Genomic DNA, 13,204 nt, shown 5'->3' on the forward strand with positions numbered 1-13,204 from the left:
GCTAATTTTGCCCCATATTTGTTCTATCCATCGTTACCTGGTTTAAAAAAAAAAAAACTCTACTCTTTGGCCAGGCACTTAAAAACTGCATTTCTCAGCCCTCCTTGCAGAGGTATAACCGCGTGACTAAGTTCTGGCCAAGGGAAAAGAAAGGAAAGTGTCACATCAAACTTCTAGGGAATGTGTTTTGTTTTGTTTTGGTTTGGTTTTTGAGACGGAGTTTTGCTCTTGTTACCCAGGCTGGAGTGCAATGGCACAATCTCAGCTTACTGCAACCTCCACCTCCCGGGTTCAAATGATTCTCCTGCCTCAGCCTCCCAAGTAGCTGGGATTGCAGCCATGCGCAACCGCGCCCAGCTAATTTTGTATTTTTAGTAGAGATGGGGTTTCTCCATGTTGGTCAGGCTGGTCTCAAACTCCTGACTCAGGTGATCCACTTGCCTCAGCCTCCCAAAGTACTGGGATTACAGGCGTGAGCCACCATGCCCGGCCTTCTAGGGAATGTTCTTAAAGGGAAAGAGGCACATTCTTTCTTTCTCTCTGTTGACTGGAATGTAGTCAAGATAGTTGGAGCTCCAGCATCCATCTTTGACCACGAGGTAGTAGCTAGGTATTGAGGATGACAAAGCAAGAAGATAAAAGACACTTGGGTCCCCAGTGGCTGTAAAGCCACCCTGGACTTCTCATATTTATTATAGCAAAGTGAACCTTTGTCTTTTTTGAGGCACTGTTGTTTGGTTTTTTTGTTACTCCCAACCAAACCTAATCCTAACTGCTATTCGTAACTCCCTTGCACTGGCTGTCCCTACCCCCTTCCCTGCTTTCATTTTTCTCCAGAGCACTTATTACCAGCTAATGTATTACATTTGAGTAACTTGTACGTTTACCATTGGTCTCCTCCAATAGAATGTAAGCTCACAAGGGCAGGAATTTTGTGCGGTTTGTCCACTTTCACATTTCCACTTTTCCATAGTTCTTGAACACGGTAGACACTCAGTACATATGTATTGAATTGATTAATTGAAGGATAATTAACACTAAAGGTAAGTAATCTTATGATCTTATAGATGAGGATGCTGAGGCTCAGAGAGGGCCACAAATTAGAAAGGGATGGCTCCTGGAAATTCACCAAGGCAATCTGGCTGCAGAATGCATTCTCCTCAATACTAACTCAACTGCCAACAAATGCACAGAAGTCTCTCAAAAGCCTTCTAGCTGAAACCATACACTGTCTTTAATGGGGAAAGCTACACTTCTTCAGGGAGGACATGTGAGCAGAAGTCCAAGGCCAAGAAGATTCTCTGAGGACTCAGGCTTAGTTACTAATGAATATTGGGAGTAAAAACGGGAAATCTCAAATATCCTTGATTCTAGGACACCATTGACTGTAAGACACACCACCAATTTAATTGGGGATAGGAAAAGAAACACTTCATTAAATATACACATCAGTCACGAGAAACATTCTGATTTCAGAAACATTATCATGGAGAGAATCTGCATCTTCAATTGAAGCGATGGGGTAATCAAAGATGCCTCCGAGAAACTTGTTAGAGGACTTTTCTTAAATCTTCCTGGAAGGAATACAGTTTGACCAATCTTTTCTGTAAGAGAACCTAAAACAAGGCTAAATTCTTTGATTTCCAACCACCACCCACATCTCTGCTACAGTTAATCACTCCCTTCCTTCCCGTGCACGCCTCTTTCAGTGAAGCTGTTGAGTAATGAATGTGTTATTATCTATTCTGTAATATGGGGCTGGAGAGTGAGAATCACATCCTTAATCATGCCCTGTTTGCTTCCAAGTCTCCAGCACAGAGCTAGAAACGTAGTAGGCACTTAATGAATATTTACTAAGAGAAGGCACGAATGAATCAACGAGCAAATATATAGGAGAATGGATGAATGGTGATGCCTGCACCTGTCAGATTCTCAGTGCACAGGGTGTGTGTGTGTGTGTGTGTGTGTGTATCTGTTATCATGTGTGTTCCTTGTAGAATCCAAGAATGTCTCCAGGGATTTGAGCAGCATCAAAGAAGGCAAGAGCAGAAGAGAGACCTCCTTCCAAATAATTGGGGAAAGGCATTGATTATGTGACTTTGTAGAAGAGAGCTGCTTTCACAGTGGGAGTCGGAGAGGTGTCCAGGCTCTAACTCCACTAACTGAAAACCTCAGTGTCTCATCAATTCTAGAAGGAAACCTGCTGTTAACCTCACCTCCCCACTGCCCAACTCACAGGCAGGAGAAAGGCGAGGCACATTTTCTCCCCAAAATATGCAGAATGGCGGTTGCCATGAGCACTGGGATCCGCATGTTACTTGACATCCATTTTTTTAGAAGTCTGGTTGCTATGGTAACAAATACCATTTTCCAGACTAAAGATAAATCTCTGGTTCAAATCTGAGGGTGATGACGCTCTTTCTAGACATCTCCTGGAGTGGCAGGGTGGGACCACGCCTGTCACGTCAGGGCTCAGTAACCACGGAGGAATTCAATGGAATTGCACTGAAGCAGCCTATGAAAAATGTCTGATGGAAGAGGAGTGGAGCTCCCATTTCAGCCTGCCCGGGTTGAGGGGCTGCCTAGCACCCTCCTCCAAACCACCCCAGGCATTGTTGATACTGCCCATCACATAGGGAGCAAGTGCTTTCAAAGACCAGCAGTGTTGCTGGAAAGACCAGCAGTGTTGCTGGTTGGCACATACACCAAGAGCGGGCAGACACAGCCACAGCTAAAAAGCCAGATGTTCATTCAAAAATAGATATTTATTGAGCACTTGCTATTAGCTATGCATTGTCCTAAGCACGGTGAATACAGATACAAATCATCCCTGAGGAGTCTACAACCTGCCCTCGAGAACAGAGATGGGGCCAGGAGCGGTGGCTCATACCTGTAATTCCAGCACTTTGGGAGGCTGAGGTGGGAGGATTGGTTGCGCCCAAGATTTTGAGACAAGCCTGGGCAACATAGTGAGAGCCCTTTTTTTTTTTTTTTTAAGATGGTAGATGATAAACAAAGAAGTATACTGTAGTTTATCAGCAGGTGTTACAGGCCGAGTAGTGGAACCCCCAAAGATGTTCACTTCTCAATCCCTGTTAATTATGTCAATACATTACCTTATGTAGCAAAAGGGATTGTGCAGATATGATTAAGTTAAGGATCTTGACATCAGATTGTCCTGGATTCTCTGAGTGGGCCCAAGGTAATTGCAAGAGTCCTTATAAGGAGGAAGCAGAAGCTGGGTGTGGTGGCGCATGTCTGTAATCCCAGTTACTCAGGAGTTCAAGTTCAGTCTGGGTAACAAAGCAAGACTTCATTGCTATCCCTCTATCTCTCCATCCATCTATTTATTCAAGACAGGGTCTCACTCTGTCACACAGGCTGGAGTGCAGTGGCACAATCACAGCTCACTGCAGCCTCCAACTCCTGGGCTCCAGTGATCCTCCTGCCTCAGCCTCCCAAAATGCTGGGATTACAGTGTGAGCTACCTTGGCTTGAGACCCTATCTCTAAAAAGAGAGGCTGGAAATCAGAGAGAAAAGATGCTAAGCTGCTAGTTCTGAAGACAGAGGAAGAAACCATGAGCCCAGGAATGCAGGTGGCCTCTAGAAGCTGGAAAAGGCAGCTAGGGGAGAAACAGATTCTCCCTTAGAGCCTCCAGAAGGAACATAGCTGGCTGAGCACAGTGGCTCACACCTGTAATCCCAACACTTTGGTAAGCCGAGGCAGGAGGGTTGTTTGAGGCCAGGAGTTCGAGACCAACCCAGGCAACATAGTAAGATACCATCTCTTAAACAAAAACAGACAAACAAAACTTAGCCAAGCATGGTGATACATGCCTGTAGTTCCAGCTACTCAGGAGGCTGAGGCAGGAGGACCACTTGAGCCCAGGAGTCTGAGGCTGCAGTGAGCTAAGATCATGCCACTGCATTCCAATCTGGGTTACAGAGCAAGACCCTGTCACTAAAAAATAAGAATAAATTAGAAGGCCATGGGTCACGCCTGTAATCCCAGCACTTTGGGAGGCCAAGGCGGGTGGACCACCTGCAGTCAGGAGTTCGAGACCAGCCTGGCCAACATGATGAAACCCCCATCTCTACTAAAAATACAAAAATTAGCCAGGTATGATGGTGCATGCCTGTAATCCCAGCTACTCTGGAGGCTGAGGCAGGAGAATTGCTTGAACCCAGGAGGCAGAGGCTGCAGTGGGCCGAGATCATGCCACTGCACTCCAGCCTGGGCGACAGAGACTCCATCTCAAATAAATAAATGAATAAATAAAATAAAAGGAACACAGCCTTGTGGCCCTGTTTTAGACGTCTGATTCCAGAACTGTGAGATAATAAACTGTGTTGTTTTAAGCCACCGTTTGTGGCATTTGTTACAGGAACAATAGGAAACTAACACAGATGGTGAGGAGTGCTAGTCAAGACTACAGCAGAGATGCGAGCAGAGTGTGCTGGGGCAGGAGTGGGGAGGTGGGAGCTGGAAATGGTGTGACCGGCATGCTGCTCAGAGAAGGTGGCATTTGGGCCCAGATGTGAAGGGAGTGGTGAGGGAGCCCTCTGGGTGCCTGAAGAATATCCCTGGCCAAGGCAACAGCCCATATGAAGACTCCCAGGTGAGAGTGCCTGGCCTGTTGGGGTTAACAGCAAGGAAGTCAAAGTGGGGCAACACTCTGAGGGGTGGACTAGGGGATGAGGTCAGAGAGGCCACAGGGATGGCTGAGACAAGGCCTAGTTGGCCATGGGGAGCCAGGAAGGATTTGGGGTAGGAGAGGGACATGATAAGACTTTTTGTGTGTGTGTGTGTGTGTGTGTGAGACAGAGTCTCGCTCTGTCACCCAGGCTGGAGTGCAGTGGCGCAATCTCGGCTCACTGCAAGCTCTGCCTCCCGGGTTCACGCCATTCTCCTGCCTCAGCCTCCCAAGTAGCTGGGACTACAGGCACCCGCCACCACGCCCGGCTAATTTTTTTGTATTTTTAGTAGAGACGGGGTTTCACCATGTTAGCCAGACTGATCTCAATCTCCTGACCTCGTGATCCACCCACCTCAGCCTCCCGAAGTGCTGGGATTACAGGTGTGAGCCACGGCGCCCGGCCAATGAGACTCACTCTCTAAGGATCTAGCTTAAAGTGTTTGATTAGCACTCTTTGGATACAAGATAGAGTCTTGCAATCCTAAAAGGGCCCCTCTGCTGAGAACAGATTGTACAAGATCCTGGGGAGAGACATGGAGGGCAGTGTGGGGGATCGGTCAGAGTGGTGGGGAAAACTACAGGGAAAGGACGCAAACCTTCTGAAAGATCAGAAGGTTCTGCAGAGCCCTGGGGAAGCATAGCTGAAGGCAGCTGTTCTATAACCCTGAAGCAGAGGGCAAGGAGTAGGTACACGGGAGTGTGGGAGAATTTATCTTAAACAGGCTTGTTTACTTATGTTGACCAGGAACTGACCTTTGATGATCAGTGCGCCGTGAGGTTCCCTGAAAGGGGAACAATAAATCTTAATTACCTACAGGTTGTGTTTGTGCCAGGTTTTCGGCATTGTGCCCGCACTGAATAAAAGAAAGCAGCTTCATCCTCTTGAGGCTGCTTTCTGGCCATGAGAGCCAGGCAGTCCCTGAGCTGCTCTTACGCCGCATGCCTGTATCTGAGTACTCATTTTATCTGTCAGCTAGGGTCTGCGGTACAGACCCAGCAGGGTAGGGAGGAGGTTACTGCGCTGATCCAGGTAATAGATGATGGTAGCTTGGACCGGGGTTGGAGCAGTAGACATGGTGAGAACGAGTCAGATCCTGGGTATAGTTGGAGATAGAGCTGACATGAATCAGGGCCGGGCGCGGTGGCTCAAGCCTGTAATCCCAGCACTTTGGGAAGCGGAGACGGGCGGATCAAGAGGTCAGGAGATCCAGACCATCCTGGCTAACACGGTGAAACCCCGTCTCTACTTAAAAAAATACGAAAAACCAGCCGGGCGAGGTGGCGGGCGCCTGTAGTCCCAGCTACTCGGGAGGCTGAGGCAGGAGAATGGCATGAACCCGGGAGGCGGAGCTTGCAGTGAGCTGAGATCCGGCCACTGCACTCCAGCCTGGGCGACAGAGCGAGACTCCGCCTCAAAAAAAAAAAAAAAAAAGAGCTGACATGAATCGTCTGGACTGGTTAAAGGGTATGAAGGAAAGAGAAAAGCTGAGATTGATGCCAAAGTTCTTGACCTGAGCAACCATGGCTGACATTACCATCATTGGTTTATGTCATTTTATTTATTGATTGAGATAGGGTCTTGCTCTGTCGCCCAGGCTGGAGTGCAGTGGCGCGATCATAGCTCATTGTAGCCTCAAACTCCTGGGTTCAAGTAATCCTCCCGCTTCGGCCCCCCAAAGTGCTGGGATTGTAGGCATGAGCCACTGCGCGTGGCTGGTTTATGTCACTTTCACTTTGAGTGTATTTACTTCCAAGTGGAGGGCAGAAAAGAGTTTGGAACTGAGAGAGTCCTGACTACAGATATAACTTGGAGGTCATTAGCTTATAAAATGGTGTTTTATGCCAACAGCCTGATGCACTCACCAGGAGAGCATGAGGCACTCCAGCATCTCAAGGTCAAGGAGATAAGAAATCAGCAAAGGAGCTTGAGATGGAGCTGCCACTAAATAAGGAAACCAAGACAGGAGGTAAATAAAACATATTCAGGAGGAAGCAGTGATCAGCTGTATCAAATGCTGCTGAGAGCTCAGTAGGGGAATCGACCGCTGGATTTAGCAGTGTGGCGATTGTCCGTGACCTTCAGAAGCACTGTGGAAGCCAAGGCCAGATAGGAGTGGATCCAAGAGAGAAGGAACTGGACCAACAGGCAGCATTTTTTTCAAGTTGTGCTGTAAAGAAAGACCGAGAAATAGGGCAGTGGCTGGAGAGGAGATGTAAGAACAACAGAGAGGCTTATTTACTTTCTTTTTTTTAGGTCTGTTTTGTATGATGGAAGAAATGATAGAACGTTTGTATGCTGATGGAAAATAGTCCAAAAGAGAGGCGAGGGGGTAATTGATAACACAGGAAAACACAAGGGCTCGCTGGACTGGCCTCCCTGGAGGCAGTGAGCAGGGATAGGCCCAGGCATCAGGGGAGGGGCTGCCTTCAGGCTGGCGTTCAGCTGTTTATCCACAGGACGGAGCTAAGGCCGTGCCTGAGCACAGATGCAGGTGGGCGCTGATGAGTCTGGGGAAGTTCTCTTCCAATTGCTCCAATTTTCTCTAGGAAGTAGGAATCAAGATTCAGCTGAGAATAAGAACAGGGAAGGAAATGTGGGGGCTTGGAGAGAGGAGGAGGTGTGAAATTAGCGTCTAGAAGCGAGGGAGTGTAAACGGATGAGGGAAATATAGTAGAATTGCCTGGCAGTCCTGGGAGTTTACTGGAGACAATTGAGGAAGATTCTTTCTCCACCGTGCTTAGCTGCTTAGGTGCTTAGCATGTTGGGTGCTTAGCTGCTTGGGTGCAGGCTTGGAGTAGGTGGACACTTCTTTTCAACGAGATTTGGGCTTTCGCTGAGGCCAGTACAATAAACAGAAGGGAAAAATAATGGCCCCTCAAAGATGTCCACCTTCTAATTCCTGGAATTTGAATATGTCAGGCGACATAGCAAAAGGAAATGAGAATTAAGGTTGCAGATGGATTAAAGTAGCTGATCAAGCCAGGTGCAGTAGTGCATACCTGTAGTACCAGCTACTTGGGAGGCTGAGGCAGGAGGATTGCTTGAGACCAGTCTGGGCAACATCACGAGACCCCGATCTTAAAATATTATTTTTAAAGTAGCTAATCAGTTGACCATGAGATGGGGAGATCGGGCCTGGTATCATCACAAGAGTCCTCAGAAGAGGGAAAAAAGGTAGAAAAGAGAGAAGCAGAAAGATGGCACGGTGAGAAAGATACAGCCAATGCTATGGACTTTGAAGGTGGAAGAAGAAGCAATGAGTCCAGGAACACAGATTGCCTCTAGGAAGTGGAAGAGGCAAGGAGATTTATTCTTCCTAGAGCTTCCAGTGGGAACCCAGCCCTGCCGACAGCTTAATGTTAGCCCAGTGAAACCCACTTTGGACTTCTGACCTCTAGAACGGTAAGATAATACATTTGTGTTGTCTTAAGCCATTAGGTTTGCAGTAATTTCTTACAGCAGCAACAGAGAACAAATACAGGGAAGCAATGAGACTTAAGCTGAGTAAGGAGGGAAATGAACTAGGAGAAGGAAAAGGTAGAAAGGTCAGTGAATTGGAGGCCCAGGTAAGGGGGTCAAAGAACTGGAGATATGGGGTACTACATTCTTGTACTGGGGGATGCTGTAAACTGATGTTGTGAAGGGGCTGCAGTTGTTGATAATGGCAGGGTCAAGAGTGTGACAATGGGGCTGGGTGCGGTGGCTCATGCCTGTAATCCCAGCACTTTGGGAGGCTGAGGCAGGTGGATCACCTCAGGTCAGGAGTTCGGGACCAGCCTGGCCAACATGGTGAAACCCCATCTCTACTAAAAATGCAAAAATTAGCCAGGCATGGTGGCACGCAACTGTAATCCCAGCTACTCGGGAGGCTGAGGCACAATAATTGCTTGAACTGGTAGGCAGAGGTTGCAGTGAGCCACGATCATACCACTGCACTCCAGCCTGGGCAACAGAGTGAGACTCTGTCTCCAAAAATACAAAAATAAAAAATAATAATTTGTTTAATGTATATGTTCCACTGATATGGATTCCACTCCCAAACAAGACTGTAAGCTCCAGGAGGGCAGGAACATTTCCCTTGTTCTCCTGCCTACCCACCTGCCTCGCACAACGCCTGGCAGGTAAGTGTTCAGAAATTACTTGTTGAATGACTGCTGGGGTGAATGAATAGCATCTGTATGTGGTTAGATTTGGGGCTCAAGTGGAAGGATTTGTGTTAATACCAGTTTCAGTACAAGATGTAGCCAACCTTGGCAGGGCATGGTGGCTCATACCTATAATCCTAGTACTTTGGAAGGCTGAGGCAGGAGGATTACTTGAGTCCAGGATTTCAAAACCAGCCTGGGCAACATAGTAGGGCCCCATGTTTAGAAAAGATAAACAAAGGGTAGTGGCATACACCTGAGGTGGGAGGATCACTTGAGCCCAGGAGGTCGAGGCTGCAGTGAGCAGAGATCATGCCACTGCACCCCGGTCTAGGCAACAGAGCAAGATCCTGTCTCAAAAAAAAGAAAGAAAGAAAGAAAGATGTAGCCAACCTCAAAATCCCCTTCTCTGGCCCTGTCTTCGATCCATCTGTTCTGGCTCAGAGCCTGGTGAGCTGCAGGTGTCTCCTCATCTGCATTCCTGAGATCCAGCTGTATCCAAATACTGGCCTTTTTTTGGACTGTTCTGTTGTTTGTTATGCAAACATGATTCTGCTTTGAACTGGACTGTAATTTGATGGATGCGCCAAGAGCTTATCTCATGGGTGCAGGTGCACTGCAGGTAACATTTGGATCCATCAGCTTTGCTCACTTCTTGCATCCATCCCATTCAGTACCTGAGCATCTGATTATAGACTAATGCTATTCTGAGGGCTCCTTTATGATTAAAATCTTTCAGAATGGTGACTTTTGTCACATTCCTCTTTTTCCTTATTCTCTTAGTCACAAATACACATGTACAATTTTGCCAAAGATTTTGAGCATGCCATGCAGATTTTAGTTATTGCTCTGCCACTTATTAGCTGTGTGACCTTGGGCAAGTTATTGAACCTCTGAGCCTCAGTTCCCTCATCTGTCATATGAGGTTGTAATAGTTCCTATCCTGCAAAAGTAACTGTGAAGATTGGCTATGATAAAGGAAACTGGTTTTGCATAATGCCTAAGTATTTACTAAGCTTTAAGTAAATATTGGTTTTGTTATATTAGAAATGAATATAGCTTCAAAGTCAATTACATCTTTAAATAGGTCTGCAGCAGAATTTAGGATATCCATGAGCATTCTAGAGCAAACAGACTCTTCTAAAGAACATGCATGCACATTTAGCACCAAAAGGTGCGCACACACACCCCTGCCTACAATGGAGATATATTCACATGGTCAATCACAGTTCATTTCTACTTATCACTTACATAATCATTTACAACCACCTAGATATTAAGAAAATTGTACTTCAAGAGCATTGAAAACCCTGCCAACACCTCTCTAAATGAAACAGTTCCCAGCCTTCGAATGAGGCACTGTACCAATCTCCATCAAGCAACCCAAGGTCACAAAGTGAGTCACTGTTGGAAGCGAACATTTCTAAAAAGTAATAAAAGTGTATGTGCTGTCCTTTAAGAATAACACTAACCTGCCGTCAATGAGGGGTTTGCTCTAAGCCAGGGGTGTCCAATCTTTTGGCTTCCCTGGGCCATTCTGGAAGAAGAACTGTCTTGGGCCACCAGTAAAATACACCAACACTAATGATAGCTGAAGAGCTAAAAAATTTTTAAATGGCCAAAAAAAATCATGTTTTAAGAAAGTATGAATTTGTGCTAGGCCGTATTCATAGCCATCCTGGGCCACATGCGGCCACGGGCCGTGGCTTGGACAAGCTTGCTCTAAGCTGTTTTCTTGCAGTGGAGGTGATGACAACAGAGGGGAGCTGGCAGAAGCAGGTCACATTCAGCTATTCAACAAACATCTTTTGAGTATCTACTGTGTTCCAGATGCTGTCCAGGCCACTGTGGAGTTGGCAGTGTTTAAGATAGATGCATTCCCTGCCCTCTACGTGTTAGAGTCTTGGGAGCAGAGAGAGAAAGAGGCGGCAAATAAATGATTACACAAATAGTTAACCGATTATAATTCTGATAGATGCTTTGCAGGGTTTATGTTGAGGCGCAGGACCCATGGAAGTCAGGAGGGGTCAGCACACTTTCCCTAGAGCAGTGACACTTAATCATTGGCTTGAAAGATGAATAGACTAGAAGAAGAGACGGGGAGAAGGAAGGATGGGGACAAGGGGAAACAGCATCTGGAAAGTACCCAAGACAACAAGGTACTCAGGGGTTAGAGAAACTGGAAGGAAGCCAGCATAGTGTGGCTTGGGCAGAGAGATGTTGTTGGAAAGGAGCTCACAAGGAAACTAGGGAGAGGGCAACCTTGCAGAGTTTTGGGGGCCAGTGTGACAGATTAGGATGGTATTTATCTTCTGCTGAGAGACAAACTGTCCCCAAAGCTTAGCAACTTAATGACACTCATGTATCATCTCACAGTTCCTATAGGTTAGGAAGTCAGAAGCAACTTAGCTGCAGGCCCTGGCTCAGTGTCTCTCAGGAGGCTGCGGTCTACACATGAGCTGGGGCTGTGGTCATCTGAAGGTTGAACTGGGGCTAGAGGGTCTGCTTCCAAGATGCTCACTCACAGGGATGCTGACTCGGTGCTGGCTGTTGGCAGGAGGCCTCAATTCCTTGCCATGTGGACGTCTCCATAGGATGGCTTGAATATCCTCATGACATGGCCACTGGTTTCTGCCATAGCAAGTAATCCAAGAGCGAACAAAGCAGAAGCTACAGCATCCTTCAGAAATCACACAGTGACACTTCCACAGTGTCTTATGCATTACTTAGTCAGCTCCATTCATTGTGGGAGGAGAATACACAGAGGCACGAACACCAGGAAGTGAGGATCACTGGGTGCCATCTTGTAGTCTGGCCACAACAGCAATGTCTTCCATATCTCTTATGTGCCCCCAAGCCCAGTGTCTAGTGTTGAACTCAGCACCCACTTAAAATGATTCCTGGTCAAGTTTGGTGGCTCATGTCTGTAATCCCAGCACTTTGGGAGGCTGAGGTGGGAGGATTGCTTGAGCCCAGGAGTTTGAAACCAGCCTGGACAACATGGCAAGACCCTGTCTCCAAAAAATACACACAAATATTAGCCAGGTGTGATGGTATACACCTATAATCCCAGGAACTCAGGAGACCGAAGTGGAAGGAAATCCTGAGCCCAGAGACCTCAAGGCTGAGGTGAGCCATGATCGAGCCATTGCACTCCAGCCTGGATGACAGAGTGAGACCCTGTTTCCAAAAAAAAAAAAAAAAAAAAAGATTCTTAAGATGGTAGGTCGAATTTACAAACCAAAAGGGACTATGGCAATTAGTTCAATTTCCCCTTTCATTTGTCAGAAAAAAACTGAGTGAATACACAAATATGAACAAATTTATCAACTGATAGGCATTGTTTGGGAAGAACACAAAGCGTGTTTGCGTGTTTTTCCTCTGCTCTCACACCACTACAACAGCAATCATCAACACAGAAGACTTCTCTGACCAAACGTGGGCAGATTTTCCACCATACACCAAGCAGCGGACACAAACTGAGTGTTCAATTAAATTCTGACACTACCGGATTCCACAGGTAGATAGAATCAGATCCCACAGGTTGAGGGCTCAGTCCACAAGACAGGCCTCCCCCTCCCCACTGCAGATCCCAGCTGCAATTCTGGGTCTCCAGAACTTCTGACCAGGATTCCCACAACCCCCACTTTGGGTTCAATTAATTTGCTGGCACAGCTCACAGAATTCAGGGAAGCACTTAACATGTACTGACTTCCTATAAAGGATGTTACAAAGGATACAGATGAAGAGACGCATAGGGTGAGGGGCATGCACGCATAGGGAAGGGGCACGAAGCTTCCATGCCTTTCCTGGACGCACCACCCTCCAGGAACCTCCATGTGCTCAGCCATCCGGAAGCTCCTGAACCTGGGCCTCTTGGGTTTTTTTTATTTTTGTTGTTTTTTGAGATAGAGACTTTCTCTGTCACCCAGGCTGGAGTGCAGTGGTGCGATCTCAGCTCACTGCAACCTCTGCCTCCTGGGTTCAAGCAATTCTCCTGCCTCAGCCTCCCAACTAGCTGGAACTACAGGCGTGCGCCACCATGCCCAGCTAATTTTTGTATTTTCAGTAGAGACAGGGTTTTACCATGTTGGTCAGACTAGTCTCAAATTCTCAACCTCAAGTGGGAGGTTCAGCCTCCCAAAGTGCTGGGATTACAGGCGCGAGCCACCACACCCGGCCAAGCCCTTGTCCTTTAAAGAGAGGGGCTAGTCAGCTCACTGCAACCTCTGCCTCCTGGGTTCAAGCGATTCTCCTTCTTCAACCTCCCAGGTTACAGGAGCCCAACACCATGCCTGGCTAATTTTTGTATTTTTAGTAGAGACGGAGTTTTACCATGTTGGCCAGGCTGGTCTTCAAC

This window comes from Theropithecus gelada, chromosome 1 (assembly GCF_003255815.1).
Source record: "Theropithecus gelada isolate Dixy chromosome 1, Tgel_1.0, whole genome shotgun sequence".
NCBI lineage: Eukaryota > Metazoa > Chordata > Mammalia > Primates > Cercopithecidae > Theropithecus > Theropithecus gelada.